The following is a 22,233-nucleotide window of genomic DNA, read 5'->3' as shown; positions in this document are numbered from 1 at the left end:
GGCATCCAGTTTTACGGAAAGAACAGGCATTCTGTTGGTGCCTTTGTAGAAATATATGTATGTTCATGAGAGTTGTATAATTTTTATATGTGCAGAGTTAAGAGGTGTGGTCATGTAGTAAGTGCTGGGTGATGGTAAATAGTTTGAATGAGTGCAGCGTGAGTGGTATGAGTGTAGGGAGAAACGTGAGCCAATGTGAGTGTCGCAGTAGCGGCTCCTGGATGGAGTGCTGCGGGGCAGTGAGGTGGGGCGGGGGAGGGGCAGGGTGGGGGGTAGTAAACTCCGGCTTACGGCCGAATGGAAGTATATAAATAAATAAATCAAACAAATTACATTGCGCACGCTGCATCGCCATTTGGCGTTGCAGCGTGCGCAATATAATTTGTTTTATTTATTTATTTATTTATTTATGTACTTACCTCTGTTCGGCCGTACGCTGGAGTTTACTACTGCCCACCCTGCCCCTCCCCTGCCCCACCACCTCGCAGCACTCCCTCCAGGTGCCGCTGCTGGAGTGTCGGGTGAGCTGCATAAATTCAATTAAGAGGCGGGCCCATGAGAGTGTAAAGTGAGAGACGTGCTTGCATAGTGAGAGGAGTGAGTACAGGGTGGTGTGAGCAGTGTAAATGCAGGGTGAGTGGTGTGCCTGTGTGTAGTGCAGAATGAGTAGGGAGAATGAAGGGTGATCTGTGGGAGTGACTGGTGAGTGCATGGTGAGAGGAGTTAGTGCAGTGTGAGTTGTGTGTCCCTATGAGTTCCAACAGACTGTTGTCTCTGTGTGCAGACACGATGAACAAAGTGCCTGTATGAAGGCAGGCTGAGAGGTTTGTCTCTGTGAGTGCAGGGCGAGAGGACAAAGTGCAGGGTAAGTGGTGTGACTCTAGGGTGATTGCTGTGCTGGTTTGCGTGGTGTGAGTGCAGGGTGAGTGCTATGCCCATGTGATTAAAGGGTGAGCTGTGTGTGACAGGAGTGCCTTTGTTAGTGCACAGTGAGTGATGTGACACTGTGAGAGTAGAGTGAGAGGAGTCCCTGCAGGGTGAGTGAAGTGACATATGAGTTTCAGTTTGGGTGAAAATGCAGAAAGGGAGGAATGAATGCATGGTGAGGGATGTGCTTGTTTGAGTGAGATTGCAGAGTTAGCAGTGAGTGTGACAGGTGACTGAAGTGTCACATGAATGCAGGGTGAGTAGTGTGCTCATGTAAGTGCAGGATGAGTGGTGTGAGTGCAGTGTGATCACTGTGAATGCAGGGTGAGCAGTGGGCTTATGTGAGTGCACTGTAAGTGAAGAGAGAACGGTGTGAGTTCATGGCGAGTGGCATGAGTGCAGTGTGGTCGCTGTGAGTGTATGATGAACGGTGTTCTTGTGTGATCGCAGAGTAAGGGGAGGATGAATGGTGTGAGTGCAGGCTAATAGAGTGAATGCAGCGAAATCGCGGTGTGCTCGTGTGAGTGCATGGTAGGAGAAGGGTGAATAGAGTGAGTGCACAGTGAGCAATGGGAGTGCAGTGTAATCGCTTTGAGTGCACAGTGAGCTTGAAAGTGAAGGGTGAGCAGTGGGAATGAGAAGTGAGTTGTCTGAATGCAGTATGTATTCCCAAACACCTGGAGTAACTCAGCATTGTATCGACGGCTGGCGTAAGGTTTCAGATAGAAGCTAAACTGTTGCTATTATGGCATCAATGAGTGATGGAGGGTGGAGGAAATAAATAACGTATTGATCCTGCAACAAACTTTCAGTCTCCTGATATTGGTTGCCAGCTGATCGGCTTTCTACCAACATATGTTGATGTCCCAGCCAGTACAAAAATAAGCAAAATCACCTAAAGCTGCTATTTTTAGCACTTATGTGTTCATACATCAAACAGCAAATATAAATAGAAAGCACTTTTAAAAGTGTTCCAGGGCCCCATTAATTATCCATGACTAATAATTAAAGGAAACAAAGACAAAAAAATCATGTTACAAATAAATACACACCATCTTATTCACAACCCTAACAAGGCCCTGTTTATGAGTCTGGTGGTCAGAGGACTGCCAGACTCACGGAGGAGCTCTGGCGGCAGTCCAGACACCGCTGCCCTGGCGGTTTGTCCACCCTATTAGGACTTTGGTGGTCGGAACGCCATTGCACTGCCGCAACCGCCAAGGAACCAGCATTGCCTGGTGGTCCAGCATTGATCGGAGGGCTGCAATATGCTTGGTGGGGCCCTGAGACACTGCCAAGCATATTACAACTTTCCTCACCAACAGAGGTGTCATGGAGTTTGAAAAACACTGTGTCTTGGCACTCTAAATGTCCATATTCTAGTCTTTGATAGTCAACCAAACAATCTAGGCACTATTATTGAGACTGCCCACAACCAGATAAACCTTTCAATAAGTAATTTCTTAGATCATTTGCCCAAAAATTGTAAACTTTAATTATCTAATTATTGGTACTTCACATGACAATCAGAGAACATGTTTCATAAAGCATAGTAACAAAAATACTGTCTAAGTCAATAATCGACGTGATCCCGATGTTTCCTCAATGTTTTGAGAGATGATGGCAGCCGACACGTGTTTCGTTACACACTGTAACTTTTTCAAGGCTTAAGACCATCACTCCTTCTGCTATTCTATTTGAAGATTTGAATCAATTTGAAGTACGTCACAAAGTGAAAAAATTCCTTAAAACACTAAATCCTTCCGCTACTCTAAGTGGAGAGTCGTGGCCATTAGAGTTACGTAATTATGCGAAAAGATCCTTATTTGAAAAAAAACTAGTAGAGATGATAGTATTCCAAAAATTCAACCAAGGCCTCGTTCAGTAATCCTCCCCGTAGTTCCTAGGAAGATATTTCCAGACCAATACGGACTTTCATGTAGAATGTTCTGCTATGTATCAGAATTATTCCTGTTGCTAAGCAGGTAGGAAATTCGTTTCAGATTTAGAACATTTGAATAAAATAGACAATCTCACACCCTAGAACAGGGCCGATAAGCGCCAGGGTTGAGAAGGGGCCCCAATATCATGTAAAATAGGTCAATGCTGTAATTATGTCAGTTTTACCAAAGTTAATCCTGGAAGTTTTTGTTAATCTTGCTCTGGGGAGTTTGGAGATGCTGAGGATGGCACGACTAGAAACATGCCTCTGCCGCCAAACCAACTTGCATCACTCCTTGTTGCCACTGTATGAGTGGCGCTGTGATCAAGTAAGGCTCTACATGCCCCCACCAAGCATTGCTGCCTCATATTCTGTAACCAATGACAAGTAAGACCCTGCATACCAGCACCGTGCATTGGTGCAGCTTATGTGACCAATATCCTTCGCAGCGCCTGCGCTGCACCCTCATTGCTGCTACATCTTCTGCAATCAATGTTAATGTGCGTCATTGTGCCACACCATGTATTGCTGCCATTTCTTCTGTGACTGATGTCCATGTGATATGACCTTCATTGCTGCTACTTCTTCTGCAACCGATGTGCACAAGAGTTTGTGTCATCAAAAGTGTTTCATCTTCTCTACCATGTGTTCTTCCTTAACTGATACCCATATGAGCCCATTTGCCATATCGCTGCACTCGCCTCTGAAGAACTCTCCTTCCTTTCATTAATAAGTCAGCTCCCATGTCTGGGCTGCGTACCAAGCTCTGCTGGTGCTCACTTCGCACCTCTCCCAGAGTGCATCTTTCACCACATCCCACAAACAGCAAACTGAGCTGAGCGACTGCTGCACAGCTGTGTGGCTCCTGGCCATAGTTACTTCCCACATAGGTGCATGAACAGATGATCCGAGAGACTGAATCAGGTAGCAAACATTTCCCAAAAACATATGTTTTCAAAAAGATGCCGTGCTTTGTGAAGGAGTGGAGATTAGCCCTATTATTGCATCCTTTGATCACTGTGTGCAATCCTAAAATGAGCTAAGCCACAGCGTATTCTAGATACGTATTCAGCAGTCACGGCTCCTCGAGGGAGTGCTGTGGGGCGGGGTGTGGCAGGGTTGGCGGTAGTAAACTCCGGCATACAGCCAACCGGAGTTAAGTACATAAATAAATTAAATGAATTACATTGTGCTCGCTGCAATGCCATTTACGTTGCAGAGCGCGCAATGTAATTCACTAAAAATATATTAACACACAAATTGTAATTTTAAGCCCCCTTTAATGGTAAAATTGGATTTAGGTCACAATTCTGAAAATGCCACTTTTGGAAAGTTGCCATTTTTCTGTCCTAGCCATTTGTGCCTTCTGCCAGTAGCCTGGATCACAAGACTGAGATTAGTTTAGCTGTTAACCTTTGTGCATTCCTCCCAGAGAGTGAGACAAAGAGGGACTAGGTGTTAGCAGGATGGGCCATCCTGCCAGGATGGTTGGGGCAGAGTTGTTCCCTACCCCATTTACATTTCAAATGGCTGCCTTCAGCACACACACAAAGGACCCTGACACCAGGTTTTTGTCACTAGACTACTCTGAGTCTTGATAGAAGAAGGAAGGAATTTTCCAGAACCAGAAGTGGGTGTAGTATAGGGACCCCCACCCACTTCAAAGGCTGGTACCAGGTATAAATAATGAACACCTCATCAGATCACCTCCGGACCTGCTCTACTGCCCTAGAGCTGAAAGGACTGAGCTGCTGCTGGATGGACAGCCCTGCTGTATTTCTGCCCGAGAAAGAAAGCCCGCTTCTGCAACTCTATGCAGCGCAAAGCATGACCTTGCATGTCATCACCTCACAGTTCCTGACTGGCAGCTTCTTCGGAACCGATGCAGTGACATGCAACTCAAAGAAAGATCTTGCATTGCAGCACCTCGCAGCTCCTGATTGCCAGCTCATCTGAACCAACACAGTGCAATGCAACTCGATGCAGGACCACACATCGCAGCACCCCTCAGGTCCTGATTGGTGGCATCGTCAGAACTGACGCAGTGTGACACAACTCGATGCAGTGAAATGCAGGATCTCACATCTCAGCCCAAGTACAACCAGGTACAATGTCATGTGGGCCGAACTCAGTTCTGTACTCGGCCTACGCTCCATCACTGTGGGCCTCTGACTTTGCTCCGGTCCGATGTGACCAGATAATCACAGATGGCGCTTTGTACTTTTGAATTTGAAATTGCATATCTCTAGTTCTACTGGTTGGATTCTTGACATTCTGATACCATTTTATTTATTAAAATGTACTCTGTTTTTCTAGATTGGTGAAGGATTTTTCTTGTGTTGTGTTTTTTCTTAATTACTGTTTCTCTGCTGCACAAATACTTTACATATTGCCTCTAAGTTAAGCCTGACTGCTTTTGTGCCATGCTTCCAGATGGTTAAGCACAGGATAATTTATTGACTTTTGTGGTTCACCCTGACAAGGACTGCGTTGTTGCTTGAGAAAACCCAATTTCTCACAGACACATGACATCGAACCTGGTAGTAAATAGTACGACACCCATCAAATTAGATGGGTACATGAACGTTACATTCAGACATAAAGAGTGGGAAACAAATTGAAAATAAAATATTACAGAGAGAAGAAGCTCCACATCTGGCTGAAGATAAAAATTCTCTTTGAAATAGTAATAGCGTCCAGCAGTTAGCAACATGATTTGAATATTCTTTTGAATATGCAAGACATTCTAGCAGAGTTTCCCCAAGTAATGAATATGCCCACTAAAATACTAAAAGGACTTGTTCATAGGAAACATTCAAGCTTGATGTGTGGACATTAGTTTTAACATGTAAATAGACAGGCACTTTTAGGAGAGGGAGTCTGCAGAGATGTTGGTCAAAGTGAATGTGACTGTACCAATTGAACCTTCACTATGGGAGGTCCACATGGTTGAGGCATTTTACAGCTCGAGAAAAGTGTTCTTAGTGATCTGAGCCCTAGCCCATTTTCCATTACAACAAATAACTGAAATAAAACACTGCGTGCACTTGCTGTTATTCGTGCAGTGTGTTCCTTGTTCCTTTCCTCCCCAGTCACGCTCTTTAGGTCAGTGGATCTGTTTCAGTTGTTGCCTTACATACTAATTTCTGAACAGCACTTTCTTCAATGGCAGCTCATTTTACCTGACCTTTAGTTGAGGCAGCATTTGGCTGTGCTGTGTTCGGAGCACAGAATATGTTACATATGTATGTCTTTGCAGCTTTATGGAAGACTAATTGTTTCTTGGCACAACATTTGAATGTATCTTAAGATTTACAATCACCACTCCTTCTTTCTTGAAGTTGTCATCTGCATAGCGTCCACCTATCTGGTTCCGGTGCTCTCTGGCAGTGCAGGCAATCACTGGTCAGTGCTTGTGACGATGGTCACACTTGGGTTGTTGTGGGACTGTTTGCCATCACTGCCCATGAAGTGTGCTTTGTGATGGTCTAAATGCATGAAGGAGCCCATTAGGTCAGCTGAGAGCATTTCACTAAACACTTACATATATATGCAGGGCACAATGAATAATTACATGTATGACATAATTGTGAATATAAATGTGACCCAATACAATTTTTAGGCCTGGGCGTAGTTTGCGGAGGTTAGCTGCGAAGTTCCGCGAGTGGCGGAGTGCATTCGAACTGCAGTTTGTGCTGGTATTCCTGCAGCTCGGGTAGAAATTCTACCCGAATGGCAGCTCGCAATTTTACAGTTCGCGATCATGAATGTACCATTTGCGAGCGGGTAAAAAACTCAGCTGCACATCGCAAAGCGGAGTTTTCTGCACTCCGTGAGCTCCATGGAGTGCGGAGTGCAAAAAACTCCGCAAACTCCGCGAACGGAGCGAAGTTCACCACCCAGGCCTAGTTATTTAGAACAACTATTGTAAATTGGATGTATATAGCTCTTGCAATTCTTGATGAGGCATTGAAGTGCTCTGCAGCAAGTAGCACGCTACTCTGGAACCCAAGTTTAGAGTTAAATGGGTAGCGCAATTAATAATATGTGCTTCCTTTTTCCTCGTGGATTAGTTGTGGTAAGTTGACCGTTGTTCTTTTGAGGTCTAATGCATTTACTGTAGTGTTTTGAAAGGGATATATAAATTGAAGTGGCTTAGTGGCGGGAAGATATGAGCTGTTATTAGGGATGGTAAACGTGCACCTGTTAGTTGGATTGTTAGAAATGGCGTTATCTTATTGGCAAGGGTTTGCACCTTTGTCCAAGTAGGGACCCTTCCTATTAGTCAGGATAAGGGAGTTACACTCCTAAAATAACCCCTGCTCACTCCCTGGTAGCTTGGCACAAGCAGTCAGGCTTATCTTAGAGGCAATGTATAAAGCATTTGCACATAACCAACAGTAATACAGCGAAGACACTACAAAAGAACACCACACCAGTTTAGAAAAAAATCCAATATTTTATATATCCAAAACAAGACCAAAAATGATATAAATCCACCAAACAGTTCTAAAAAATCTCCAGTAATCAAAAAAGACTTGAAATACAGGTTCTTGAAGTCGATAGTTCTGCGTCATGAACAACAAATCCAAAAAGTTCTGGTTGAGTGCGGCGTTGCAGGCCAGCTACGGTGTCGGTAAGACCCGCAAAAAACTTACCTTTAGAAATGCAGGGCATCGGAGACCTCTCGATGAGCCCCGAAGGGCGGCGTCCGCAGGCGTCAGTTCTGGGGGTCGGTGCAAGAGTCGTCGGGCCCTTGAAGTCACACGTGTTGCAGATCGAACTCCTTGCGGTTGAAGTCAGGAGTGCCGGCAGGCATCGGGGCTGCGGTGCGAAGTGCAGCAGTGCGTCTTGTGTTGCCCTCAGTTCGTGGTGCAGGCAGCAGCTCGGTGACTGTCGTCCAGCAGCGTCAGTGAGAGCAGGGTTGTGGTGCATAGTGATGCGGTGCTCATCGCGGTACTGGCAGGTAATGGTGCAAGCAGCAGTATCGCCGCTGCTGAAGCACTGTCGTCGGCTGATGAACTGGAATCAATGGCGGCGGCGTCGGTAGGCCAAGACTGCGCTGTGGGATGAGGATGGTGCATCCTGTATCATACGAGCGGTGCCCTCGAACCCCTGTGCAAGCAGCGTCGTCAATATCAGCGTGGAGCGGAGCGGCATTGTCGGGGCTACTAAGGTGTCGTCGTGAAGTGAGGCATTGTGAATTGCGGTGACCACAGGTTGCGGTGCAAATAGCGTCTCAGTCACGGTGCAAACAGCAGCGGCGTTGGGTGGCATCTTCGGTGAGACCAAGGTTGCCTTCAGGACACGCAATCGGCAGCGGCGTTGTAGATGGCGTCGGGTTGCTTTTTCTTCTGTTGCAGCACAAACCACACAGTCCCCAGTGCTGATGGCAGAAGAACTTGAAGTCTTTGCTGTTCCTGAGACTTCTTTAACAGGGGGCAAGATCTACCTCAAGGCCTTGGAGAAACTCAATAACGAAGTTGTAGAAAGTTCAATCCAGTCCTTTCACTGCCCAAGACAGAATCAGCCACTGCAGGCCAACACAGCAAAGCACTCAGCAAAGTGGTCATTCCTCCTCACAGCTTCTCCAGCTCTTCTTCTTGGCAATCTTCTTGGTCCAAAAGAGTTTTAAAGTTCTGGGGTCTGGGCCCAATATTTTATTCCAAATTCCTTTGTCCTCTTAGGCAGAGAGTGTCTGTGCTTAGTCCAAACCAGTTTGCTCCTCTCTTGACCAGCTTCCCAACAGTAGCAGAAACAGCATTGTCCAAGGCAGACAGGGCCTATTCGGGTGCAAGGGAAATCTCCTCCCACCACTCTAAATGCAGACCGGGCCTATTCAGGTGCTAGTTAAAACTCCTTCCACGAATTGGAATGCAGCCCAGGTCTATTCAGCCCAGTCCTGACTCATTCAGACTCTCTGGAGCTACTGCACATACCCAGCCCCTGTCACTCCAAAGCCAGACAGCCAATACACATCCTAGCAAAGGCACACTGGATGGCTAAGCAAGAAAATACCTACTTTCTAAAAGTGGTATTTTCAAACACAGAATGTAAAAATCACCCTCACTAAAGGATGCTGAGTTCAGGCATAGTAAACTTTATCTTCCTATCTGGACCCAATGGGAAGTTATATTTATTAGATGTTATAAATAAACTCCCATTCTACCCTATGGGACAGATAGCCTTTCCATAGTGAAAAACGAAATGCACTGTAATTTACTACCAGGATGTCACACACACCAGTACACGTCCGACCTTTAACACACACTGCACCCTGCCCTGCCCACAGGGGTACCTTGGGCCAACCTTAGGGGTGACTAATATGTAAGAAAATTGAAGATTAGAGCCTGGCAAGTGGGTGCACTTGCCAGGTCGACATGGCAGTTACAAACTGCGCACAGACTCTGGAGTGGCAGGTCTGGGTTACCTTTTCAGTGCTACTCATGTGGGTGGCACAATCAGTGCTGCAGGCCCACGAGTAGCATTCGATTTACAGGCCCTGGCACACTCAGTGCACTTTACTAGTGGCTTACCAGTAAATCAAATATGCCAATCATGGAAACACCAATCCATAATACAAATTTCACAGAGAGCATATGCACTTTAGCACTGAATAGGAAAAAATAGGAGGAAGAAGCAAAAAGTTTGGGTATAACTCTGCAAAAAGGGCCATTTCCAACATGGATGAATTCGGTAAAGGAGGGAAGTGTTTTCAAAGGAGTTTTGGTGTCCAGAGTAGTCAGAAAGGTTTGTGATGAGTCAGAGAGTTGAACGATGGGCAGTGGTTGAAGGGAAAACGTTTTTTTCTCAATAAGTGAAAATTAAGATGCACATGGACAGAGACATACCCACAAATCCAAATGCATAGCAAAATGTATACATACATACACACACATATATATATATTATACTTATAAAATTTTCTGTATAAGGCATAAATCCTACTGAAAATGTTTTAAAACACAGGTGTCCATTCTCAAACAATGGCACTCACTTGCTCAAATACTGTCTGTTGCAGATATATTTCTCGAGTGAGTAACCTATTTTTCTTTCCAAGTCTTAACCTTAATTGGCAGATCATGCAACAGAAAGTTGGAGGTCACTAATTATACTGAGATAGAACTATGATCTTCTGAAGCAGCGTGAGCGCACTTTCAAGATGGCCACCTCCCTGAAATTCTCCCGCAACACCCGCATTATCGACAATATTTTGGCCGCTTTTAGGCTTGCCTTAATTGTGTTAGAGTGCCTCTTTGTGGCCAGCGCTTGTGGAAAGGTTGTTTTTGGTGCACTGGCTCCATTCTTTGAAGGCTTTCTGTCGTGCTGTCTCCCTGCATCGAGTTGACCTGTGAGGTGCTGCTGGAACTTCCTGTCAGGAGGGCAGAGACTTATTCAGGAAAGGACACGGCTGAGGCCTAAACTGCACCCACAGCTGGTTCTAGCTGCTTCACAGTTGCTTGCTGTGGTAATATTGTATGTATTTTCATTTTCTTTATATTAAAAGTGCTTTTGACACTATTTATATATATTTTGCTTTGTTAAGTGAATAAGGAAGGAAATAATTTACATATAACAACTAAAAAACGTAAGCAAACAATTTCTCCTTCACTTGTAAAGTCCAAAATAGTGGATTCTAATGAGCCTTCATTAATAATTTTATTTGAATAGATACAAGCTGTACGCTCTAATACAGATAACGTTGTTTTGGAAATTAAATTTTTTCGCAAGGATATGGCTGGCCTTTCAATGAAAGTCTCTGACAATGCAATTGACAGTATGTTGCCCCTCACTGTGAAAATTGTACCAATTAATGCTTCATTACTTGAATTAGAAAACTGTGATAGACAGTATAATCTGCGCATCTTTAATTTGACGGAAGGGGTTGAATGCAACGACTGTAAGCAATAATTGAAATCCTTGATACCTGGTCTTTTACAGTTAAAATTCTCAGAAAATCTTAAAATTGATAAGGCACATAGAATTCCTACTCATCGTAATCCAAGCAATTTTAAACTGGCTCAGGTGATTTTTAAAGTCTTGCATCACCATCATCTGGTATTGATCCGGAAAGCAGCAAGAGAGATCCCAACTTTAATGGTTAATGAAAATAAAGATTTTATACATCAAGATTTCACCAAAGAAACTGTTAAAATCGGAAAGATTTCACTGAACTTAGACCTTGACTTAGAAGCTGTGGTCTTAAATATGGCCTTTTTGATGCTTCTGTTATGAGAATTTGGAAGGATGGTATCTCAAAATCTTTTCATTGTCCTGAGGATCTTGGTGTGTTTTTAGATCATTATTCTCTGCTCTCCCTGGAAACAAGTGACACTTCAACATGAAACATACATTTGAATATTCTTGATTCTAGCCTATTTGTCAATACTTTTTGCGGGGGCATTGTCTAGGCAGGTCAATCTTGCATATATGTGTGTGCAACTCTGGAACATTATCTATGCTTCTATGTTGTCTTTTTTATGTTTGTCCTTGTCTTTCCTTTTTCTCCAATCTTCTTCATCTGGAGCTATTCTCTAATCCTTTAAGCTACATTTTTTCTTTCTTTGTTCTATCTCTTTTTTCTACTGATTATGGTTATTAATAAAATTTATTTTGTTTCATTTAATGTCAAAGGTTTAAAACACCCCATTAAAAGAACTAAAGTTTTAGACTATTTAGCCAGACATAAAGCAGACATTTGTTTACTTCAAGAAACTCATAAAGATTATACAGTTTTATCATATATGAATAAATGATGGGTTGGTAACATTATTTCCTCTCTTACAGTTGGTAAAAAGAATGGTGTTGCTATCCTTTTTGCATTTTGCAAAAAAGTTAAATATTCAAATACTTTCCAAATATTCAGATGTAGACGGTCGTTATATTGTAGCTAAAGTTAAAATTAATACTAATATTTTTTATATAATTAATGTTTATGGTCCAGCAAATGATGATCCTAAACTCTGGTCTCTTTTGACCTCTGAAGTGATTAGGTACTATTCCACTTATTGTTGGTGGTGACTTTAACCTAATTTGTGACCTACTGTTGGATATTTTCTCAAACTAAATATCGGCCCCCTAAGGCTTATTTAATTTTAAAGTCTTTTTTAAAATCATCCAAATTGGTGGATATTTGGCATCTACATCACCCAAAAAAGAAACAGTTTAATCGTTTCTCTAACCCTTCAAATTCCTATTCTCGTATTGGTTATCTGTTAATTTCCCATTCATTAATTCATTCATTTTCTGATCCTACAATTCACAATATTGATAATTCTGACCATACACTTATTTCAGGTGTTATGCAATGTAACGCAACTCAACTATCCCATTCTCGCTGCTGCATGAATATGATTATTGCTCTTAATGTCAATAATAAATCCAAACTTATGTCAGCATTACATGATTATTTTTCTTTCAATCCAGAGGGATCTACTTCACTTGTAAATAGTTGGGATGCATTTAAGGCTCATACCAGAGGAGTAACAATATCAATTATGGCACATTATAACAAAGCTTTCAATTCTAAACTAAATTACAAATAGAAGAATATGAATGGCTCTTTATTTTATCTAATGATAATAAATACAAATGCATTTACAGAAAGTCAGATATGAGTTAATCTCTTTGTTAAGTAGAAGAGCTAGTATACAAATATCGAATAATAAGGCTAAATTTAATTTAAAAGCCAATAGATCTGGGCGATTTTTGGCAAATTATTTATGTGTTAAAAAAGATAAACTCCAAATTAATGCAATTCATGGTTTAAATGATAAATTGGCATTATCGTACAAAGAAATTGTTATTGAATTTTTGGTTTACTATTCAAATCTATACAGTTATTCCCCAGCTCTAGATAAGTTTAGTATTGATAATTTTGTGCAATCCTGTTAGTCATTAGAATAACTTAATTCTGCTATAAATCTGTTAAACCGGGTAAATCACCTGGACCGGATGGTTTACCTGCTGATATTTATAACATTTTTCCCTTATTTGATGCCTCATTTACTTAAATTATTTACTCACTTTAATATATCAGGATCTACTCAGGATCCTTTACGGAAGCTTGGATTATAGTTCTTTTCAAACCTAATTAAAATCCCATTATTGTATCAAATTACCACCCTATTTCCTTAATTAACCAAGATTGTAAACTTTATGCGAAAATTCTCGCAACCAGATTGACGTATGTGCTTGACACTATTGTTCACATTGATCAAACTGGTTTCATGAAAAATAGACATTCTGTGAAAAATACTAGATTGTTATTTTATGCAATTGAACCTGCGTCATCTACCCCTTCCCGCTGGTGTCCTTGCATTAGATGCTGAAAACGCGTTTGACAAAGTACATTGGCAGTATCTATTTAGTACTTCATCTGCTTTTAATTTTGGCAATTCCTTTATTCGTAAGATTTCAGCCCTTTATTCTCGCCCTTCTGCTAGACTTTTCATTAATGGTCAACTCTCCAATAAATGTTTTCTTTTTAGAGGTAGCCATCAAGGTTGCCCCTTATCACCTTTACTTTTTCTCCTTGCCATTGAACCTCTGCTCATTTCCATCAGACACTCCACAGAATAAAAGGTATTACTATTAATGAGGTTACTATAAAAACTTCAGCTTATGCTGATGATGTATTATTATATATTCGTAATCCAGACTCCTCTGTTCCACCCCTATTAAAGATGGTTCAGTTATATTCTCAAATTTCCGGTTACACCTTAAACACAAATAAGACACATGTTTTAACCTAAATGTACACTGTACCCCTGATATGCTTCCAAACAATGAAATAATATGGCAAAAAGAAAAACGTAAATATCTTAGGATCCTATTCTCTCATACCATTAAACAATCAATTACATTGAACTGTGAGTATCTTCTTAATACTGTTAAAGACAAAATTCATAAGCAGTCTGTTTTACACTTATCTTGGTGGGTGAAAACTGATTCTGTTAAAATGGTTATAGCTCCAAAAAATATTTTATCTATTATCCATGATACCTACCTCACTTCCACTTCAGTTCTATAAATCTTCAGACAGGCTAATATGTAAATGTAGTTGGAGTAATAAAGCACCTCGTATAAGTTAAAAAAAATTGAAAATTGCAAAATGTAATGGTGGTCTTGGTTTGCCAGACTTTTTTAATTACCATAAAGCGTTTATTTTAAAACAAAGAGCCTTTTGGTTCACCAACATAGATTTTAAAAATGCACCTGCATGGCTTCTCATTGAAAAAAGTTTGTTATCACCATTACAGTTACTTACTTTACTTACTATGTCTGCTTCTAATTCTTTATTACGAAGATTAGCAATATTGAAATCTACAAAAGTACTATTACAAAAATTAGATTCTCTCTATTTCTCACACCTTAAATATATCCTTATGATTTAGTCATAATATAAAACTTAATCGAAGCATACAATTTTGGCAGTCTTGGATAAATGTGGGAATCTTTTATTTGAAAGATATATACAATAATAACACTTTTTTATCTTTTGAAGTGCTGCAACAAACGTTTCTCCTGCCCCTGTAGGATATTCCTAAATGCAAATTGTTATGTAATTCTATCCTTGATTCATTTCCGAGCAACTTTCCAATGGAAAATGTATCTGATTTAAGAAACATATATTCAAACAATTACTTCTTCATCTCATGCTTGGTCAATGTATTATAAAAAATGTAATAATTTTTTTAAGAATACCTTTCATTTTATTTCTTCTTTTTGGAATAATGAACTTAATCTTTCTTTTTCTCAAGATTTATGAAATTTGGATGAACAGTGTCTCTGGATGGTTACCAGTGTCCTTATATCAAATTAATTATTTCATGTTATTAATTGTTTATGGACTCTTAAAAATGTTTACGGCAAGACTACTGAATGCTCCTATTTGTTGGTACTGTGATTTGGCTCCAGGTTCCCTTAAACATATGCTTTTTTTATATGTAATATTGTTTTTACATTTTGGAATGAGGTTTGGGATGTTATTATAATTTTTTTGCATTTATCAGATAAACCTTCATATAATACGTTAATTTGCAAATCGGTATTACTCTCAACAAAACTGTCAGATTTAGATGACAAGCTCTTTAACTTCTTTATATCTGCTGTTCTAAACTCAATTACTACCAATTGGAAATTGCTTCATTACTATCAGTACATGCATGGCGGTCATATATAATTTTTGCCAGAAAGGGAGCTGATTTGACTATGTTGGGTGTTATTCATAATTCATCCATTTATAAATTGTTTTGGAAACCAATTGATAATTATATAGCATTATACTATTAATTGTTTTATATTATATATTCAGTGCAGTTTATTGGATTTTAATATAAGGCTCCATTGTGTAATACTTGTTACCAATAGTTATTGATCCCCCCCTTTTTATTTTTCACTTTTAGTTCCTATTACACTGCAATTCTCACTGTATAGTTACTATTTTATCAAAATGCAATTTTGCCAGTTTAATGTACTTCATTGGTGCTCTTTTTTGTTTGGTCTTGTGCCTTATTATAAACTCAATAAAATATTTTGAACACACAACTATGTTCATTTAGCTTGAGCCTCAGTTTGAAGCAATTTAAGGGTGCTCAGTTAGCATCTACTAGAATTGAACATCCATAGTGCAACACCAGCATGAAATGTTCCTGCCAATGAAGCAACACCTGTGCCGTCTCAACAACAAATATCCTTTACTTTTTCTGGAGTGCCTTCCCATCACAATTGACTTGGAGGCCACATTTTTGTGATGGCATCAGAGGTGTGGGATTGTTTGGAGTGTCGGGGCCACCCAATGCCTGAGTCATGGTCAAGGACCATGCAGCTCGAAGGCACACACAGCCATTGCGGCGCCGGCAGCGCCTGCATACCAAGGTGACTTCTGCCCAGTTGGAGGTGCAGGTAGGAAGGGATAAGGTGGTGGAGGAACTGTAGCTGGGTGGCTCACTAAGCTTGCAGAATTGCTGGGAGGCACTGGACAGAGACTCTGGACAATCAGATGAGAGATGTCGGCCTCTGAAGAGGACTCATAGGGGTTTCCCCTCAGGTGGTCACCTCTCTGACTGTGGAAGCGATTGCATGAAGACAGGGGAGGTCAGGATGTAGCTGGTAAGGGTGGTCCAGGCGCTGGGGAGCTGATAATGCCCAGCCTGGTACTTGGGCTGTTTTATAATCTACCAGCGTGGTCTAGCCCTCGTGAGACTATACTTTAGACAAGTTAATTTAGTTAGTAATGCATAGTGTATATTGAAGGGGTGACATTTATTGTGGATGCAGGTATTTATGAACTCGCAGCATAAGGTGATAGGGAGGATGGGTAGAGTTGGGTGAGTGAGGGGCTGCAGAGCAATGAACCTGTCATTGAACAGGGTAGAGGGAAACCCAGTAGAGGGCCCTGAGACAGCCCTCAATGGTAATGCAGACTGCAGCCCATACTCCAAGGGAGAATCATGTCTTGAAATGGCAGGGGCCTCAGTATTAAATTGAAATGAGGGGTAGTACTCAAATACCTTGCTTGACATTCCCCAGACTTTATACTTCTCCAGGAAAAACAGTTGGCAGTCATCAACTGTGGGTTTTTGGAGAGTAACCACTACAAAACCCTGGTTCATCATGTGGGCTACTCCACAGGATCTAGACGGATGGGGATACTTCCCCATGGGTACCTACCCTTCCAAGGGGGTGAAAACATGGGTGAACCTCCTGGGCTGCAGGGCAGCTGTGGAGGGTAGGAGGAACATAGAACAGTTGTTAGTGGTGTCCTGGTACCTTCCTCCGAGCCTAAAGGGGAGTATAGAGTCCTTTACACACGAGTACCATCCAGGGAAGATGTATGTCTCGGTAAATATTTGGATGCCTTAGGACTGTCAGACATATATTGTGGTCAACTTACCCTGGGGATAGGCAGTACTCCTACTCTTTCAACGCTGTGCGCTCATTGATGCAATTAGACCTCAGAGACATTATAACACAACTTACTTACTGAGAAGCATTTCAGACCACTCCCCACTTCTTACTGACCTATGGTGCCCGTGCAGGCATGCCCAGTTGGGCTGGCACATAGACCCATTGGAGTTAATGGACTGGAATACCTGTAAATTGATTCAGGAGGAGACTTCCAGGCACTTTCAGATGAATAAGGGGTCATAAGTCACAAAGCTGGGTCTAAAGGAGGCCTTTACGGCAGTGCTGAGAGGACAGATCATCTACCATATTGCAGGGAAGGGACGAGAGAGGGAGGCCAAAATACTGGAGTTGGAGGCTAGGGGAAGCAGCTTACATTCAGGCCCCAGACTCTGACTTAGCTGACTATCTATTCCTGCTATCTGAGATATATCGCCAAACACTGCAGGGGGAGACCAGGAACCCATGCAGGGCTAAGCAAAGCAGAATCTATGAACAAGGGGACAAGAAGGGAAACTGTTGGCCTGGCTGGCTCAGAGGGAGGAGGGTCAGTGCTGGATCTCACAGAACCGTACTCCTCAGGGCATACTGACTGATACGGCGGAGGGCATAGCACAGGTTTTTGCCTACTTTTTGGGGATCTATATAGTCTGTGTCTTCCTCAGGTGGCTGGGAGAGGTTGGTCAAATTTCTTGACTTATGCCCCAGTCCTGCACTTAGAGAGATCTGATAGCCAGTCTCCGGAGAATCAATTTACAGACTGGGAGGCCATTCCCCGGCTCAGAAGTAGGAAGATGCTGGGGCCAAATGATTTCCCTCCAGATTTTTCAAATGTGTAAAGACTAGGGTGGTTCCACAGTTATGGACACAGTTGTATGAATCAGGTATTCATATTGGAGATCTCATGATAGCTCACATTGTTTGATCCTATCAGCCAATACACTATTAAAAGGTCATGAAGAATTGCCTCATGCAGGTCATTGACCGCGTTGTGGGTCTAGATCAATCTGGGTTTATTTAGGGGTGGGCGGAGCTCACAGAGTTAAACTCCGTGGAATTCTGCGGAGTTACCGAAAAACTCAGTTAAGTTCAGCAGAGTTCCGCACACAGGCGGATTACTGTATTGCTTGCCCACCCCAGTGCTATTAGCCTATTTCCTCATGGGAACAGTCCAGTCCGAACTGCCAAGCCAGGTCCTCCCTGGACCAGAAACAAGCATCCTAGGACCGGTTTCGGGGTTTCACCCCTCTTCAGCCAGGATAGCTTGATTCCAGTGGCACAGTGAGCCTGTGGCCCACGTCTGGGCATACCCGGCGCACTTAGGGCGAGAAAGCAAAAGACACACAATTGATGGACGGAATGCAGAACAAATCAAAACATTCACCCCCAGTCAAGAGATCTGGGTTAATTCCATCATTCTTTCACTTACCATTTCACCCCAATTTAGACCTGGCCATATGCAAATCAGTCTTGACCCTGTGCCTCATGGGAACAGTCCAGTCCGAATTGCCAAGCAAGGTCCTCCCTGGACCAGAGGCACAGGGTCAAGACTGATTTGCTTATGGCTGGGTTCAAACTGGAATGACATGTTGAGCAAAAAAATGATGGATTTAGGCCCAGATCTCTGTACTGGGGTGAATGTATGACATTGTTCTGCATTCTGTCCATCAACTGTTGTTTTTGAATTTGTCACCCCGAGTGGGAGGGGTATGCCCAGACGTGGGTCCCGTGCTCTCCATGCCACTGGAATCAAGCTATCCTGGCTGAAGAGGGGTGAAACCCCGAAACCGGTCCTAGGATGCTTGTTTCCAGTCCAGGGAGGACCTGGCTTGGCAGTTCAGGCTGGACTGTTCCCATGAGGCACAGGGTCAAGACTGATTTGCATATGGCTGGGTTCAAACTGGAATGGCATCGTGAGCAAAAAAATATGGATTTCGGCCCAGATCTCTGTACTGGGGTGAATGTATAACATTGTTCTGTATTCTGTCCATCAACTTTTTTTTTTGCATTTGTCACCTCGAGTGGGACGGGTATGCCCAGAAGTGGGTCCCGTGCTCTCCATGCCACTGGAATCAAGCTATCCTGGCTGAAGAGGGGTGCAACCCCGAAACCGCTCCTAGGATGCTTGTTTCCAATCCAGGGAGGACCTGGCTTGGCAGTTTGGGCTGGACTGTTCCCATGAGGTACAGGGTCAAGACTGATTTGCAGATGGCTGGGTTCAAACTGGAATGGCATGGTGAGCAAAAAAATTATGGATTTAGGCCCATATATCTGTACTGAGGTGAATGTATGACATTGTTCTGCATTCTGTCCATCAACTGTTGTTTTTGCTATAGATCCACCAGGCATAACCTCTGGTGTCTTTCTGGATGCATTGCCTGTAGTCATAAACTGAGGGAACCAGCAGTCGTTTTGGCACTTGATGCTTAGAAGGCTTATGATTTTTTTGGAGTGGCCATACCTCTTTCAGTTATTGGAGAGGATAGACTTTGGGTCCTCCTTTCTGGCCTGGGTGCACCTTCTCTACTCCGTACCTGTGGCAGGAGTCAGAGTTGCTGGGTCTCTTTCAAACGAGGTTGGGGCACATGCCTAGGATGTCCCCTGTCCCCCCTACTATTTTCCATAGTGATGAGATCCCTGGCAAAATGGATCAGCGGATGCAATGCTTAGAAGTCTAAGATGGGATAGTGATTGGAAGGATTTGATCTCCCTCGATGCCGTCAATGTCTTGTTCTAACTGGGGGACCCAGATGACTCCACACCGAGAGTGATTGAGATCCTTTGCATCTTTGGTTTATTTTCAGGAGTTAGGATCCACTGCGGAAAATCGATAATTTACCTCCTTACATCCTTGCATCTATGGACAGAGTGGTCTGATTTGTCACTATGGAAGAGGTGGTGTTTATATACGTAGGCATATATGTAACTGAAGACTGGGAAATGTTTCATGAACGTAATTTTCACCGGGTGTTTACCGGATACCATGTTGCTGTGCCACATTGGTGCGGCCTCCCACTCTTTGCTGTGTAGAGCTGTAGTATATAAAATGATTTACCTCCCTAAGTTTTTGTACATTCCACAGAATTCGCCATGCCTAGTACCTGATATCTTTCGAAGGGTGGTGGAGGCAGAAACAGGAACCTGCTGTGATGTGGTGGCATCACTTTATGACCGTCTCCTCTCTGACCAGACGACCAATGGACATGTGTATTGCACTCCTGGACTTACATCTATATTACTGGCAGCTCAATTATTAATGATAAATGTCCGGTCCTTTGCAGACCAAAGGGAACCCTCTTGGCTTGCAGACTTAAGGGCAATGGGGTCCCAGGTATACCTGAGGAATCTATATGGACCGGATAGAGGCTGACACCTTCTGAAGCCTACAACTGTGGCAGTCTGGATTTGGAAGGTGGCATTGCATGAGATGGACTGGATGGACCACCTGACCTTGGAGACACCACCATGGGGCATCGCTAAACTGGCAAAACTTTGTTGGGTGCCGGGACATCGACAATGGGATGCCCTGGGTATCTCTAAACTTGGAGAACTCAAGGGATGGCTGATATTTGAGGAACTGAAGAGACAACATGACCTATCGGGGGTCAGTTCCTACGGTATATGCAGGTCAATACAATACTTCTGTGTCTCCTGGGTGGTACCCAGGATGTGAAGGAGGATAACCCACTGATATACAAGATACTAGGGTACCCCTACATAGTCTGTCAAATGTTTTCTACATTACTGGTACATTATCAACCCTTCCTGCAGACACTAATATAAAAATGGGAGGGGGACCTGTGCAAAATAGAGGATGATGAGTTGGGTGCCACGTGCTGATACCCTCGGGAGGTAGCCATTTGGGTGGGCTTTCACTTAATCTAACTAAAAAACTTTCACCGTGCCTACATTACACAGAAGAGGTTGCATGCGATGGGGGCAGACCATACCAACCTGTATCACAGGGGATGCAGCAGGTAGGGTACCCTACTACATATTCCCTGGGAATTTCCACAAATCCTGGGACTTTGGTCAGGGATACAAAGTAGACTGTCCCAGTGGCGGGGGGCACCCTGGTGCTTGCTCCTGGATTGATAGCTCTAAGGATCTGGTGTGAGGTGATGCTAAACAGATACACAGTTGCCCTCGGTAACACCACATTTGCAGTGGCAAGCAGGGATGTTGTGCACAGATGGGGCAGCAAGGCCCCCCGGAGGTTCGAGACTGGACCTAAAAAAGGAGCGATGCAACCAGGCTGAGGAATCTCAAACAGACTGGTACCCCGCTTTAAACACCCTCGGCTAGCTGGGTGCAGGGCCTCATACAGCTCAGACCTTATGATCAATCCCTGCAGGGCATGGAGTTAGGGAACTACTTGTAGAGTGGGAGTTGAGAATAAACGTTATTAAAAAAAACTGAAATTAAATATTAAAAAAACCCTTAAAAACTGAGTTAAGGTTCTTGCTCAAAGGCACGAAACCACAGACATCTGCCAGCTCTTCTATGCAGTGCATACAATGCATGCTCTTCTCATTACTTGCCATTCACAAAACACCCATTTAACCTTAGCACTAGTATAAAGGTCATCAAGTTAGAGTTAAACATGATGTATTATGTGATTTATGAAGTGTGCATCTACGTTGTCTACCATAAATGATGAAATTCAGTGTTTTTTGCATTACAGCCACTTCCATAACGCCTTTTTAATTGATAGATAGATCCTGATGTGATTCCTGTTAACCACTTTAGTTATTGCCTTACAAAAGAAACTGTGTGCCAAAGGGATGTGGTGATTTCAACCTCTTTTGTGCGCATACACATTTAGAAAAAGAGATGATGATTTGACACACTCTCTGCTTGCTACTTCAGTGTGAAGGCTGTGCGGCTATGAGAGGAGGGTGCTCACTGTACATGAGGAATACCCTAATTCTGTACCACCGAACTTAAGTGGCTACAAACCCATGGAAGCATGTTTGATGCTGTGTGCATGCAGCAAAGAACTGTTAGGAGCGTAAGGGGCGCGCCCTGAGCAATGACAATTTACTGCCGTTGCCAATTCTCACTCACTGGGGGTGCATGCTGAGCATGATAATTCATCATATAAGTGGCTACAAACTGATGTGAGTGTTATTGACGCTGGACACAAGGAGCTGCAAACTGTTGTGAGTTGCATGCTGAGAATGAAAATTCCCCACCATTAATTCACCTCGCTCTCAGCAACAATTAGGAGAATTCAGTGCCCAAGAACCCCAATTAGGGTCTCACTTCAGTAGAACCACTCCCCTTCCTTAAGCCTGCCTTCCCAGGTGCAAGTGGCATCTTTGTTCCCATGGGGTCCTGCGGGAGCCCCGAGGGAGGAGCATCTGTAGGGTGTCTTGGGAAGACTTTCTGTGGTACGCCAAGTACTGTCTGGCATTTCAGCATTTTTTCCTAGTCCTGTAAAGTGTATTACCCTC

The sequence above is a fragment of the Triturus cristatus genome, chromosome 1_1 (assembly GCF_964204655.1).
Source record: "Triturus cristatus chromosome 1_1, aTriCri1.1, whole genome shotgun sequence".
NCBI lineage: Eukaryota > Metazoa > Chordata > Amphibia > Caudata > Salamandridae > Triturus > Triturus cristatus.
The sequence above is the reverse complement of the archived record's forward strand: the minus strand, read 5'-3'. Positions refer to the sequence as shown.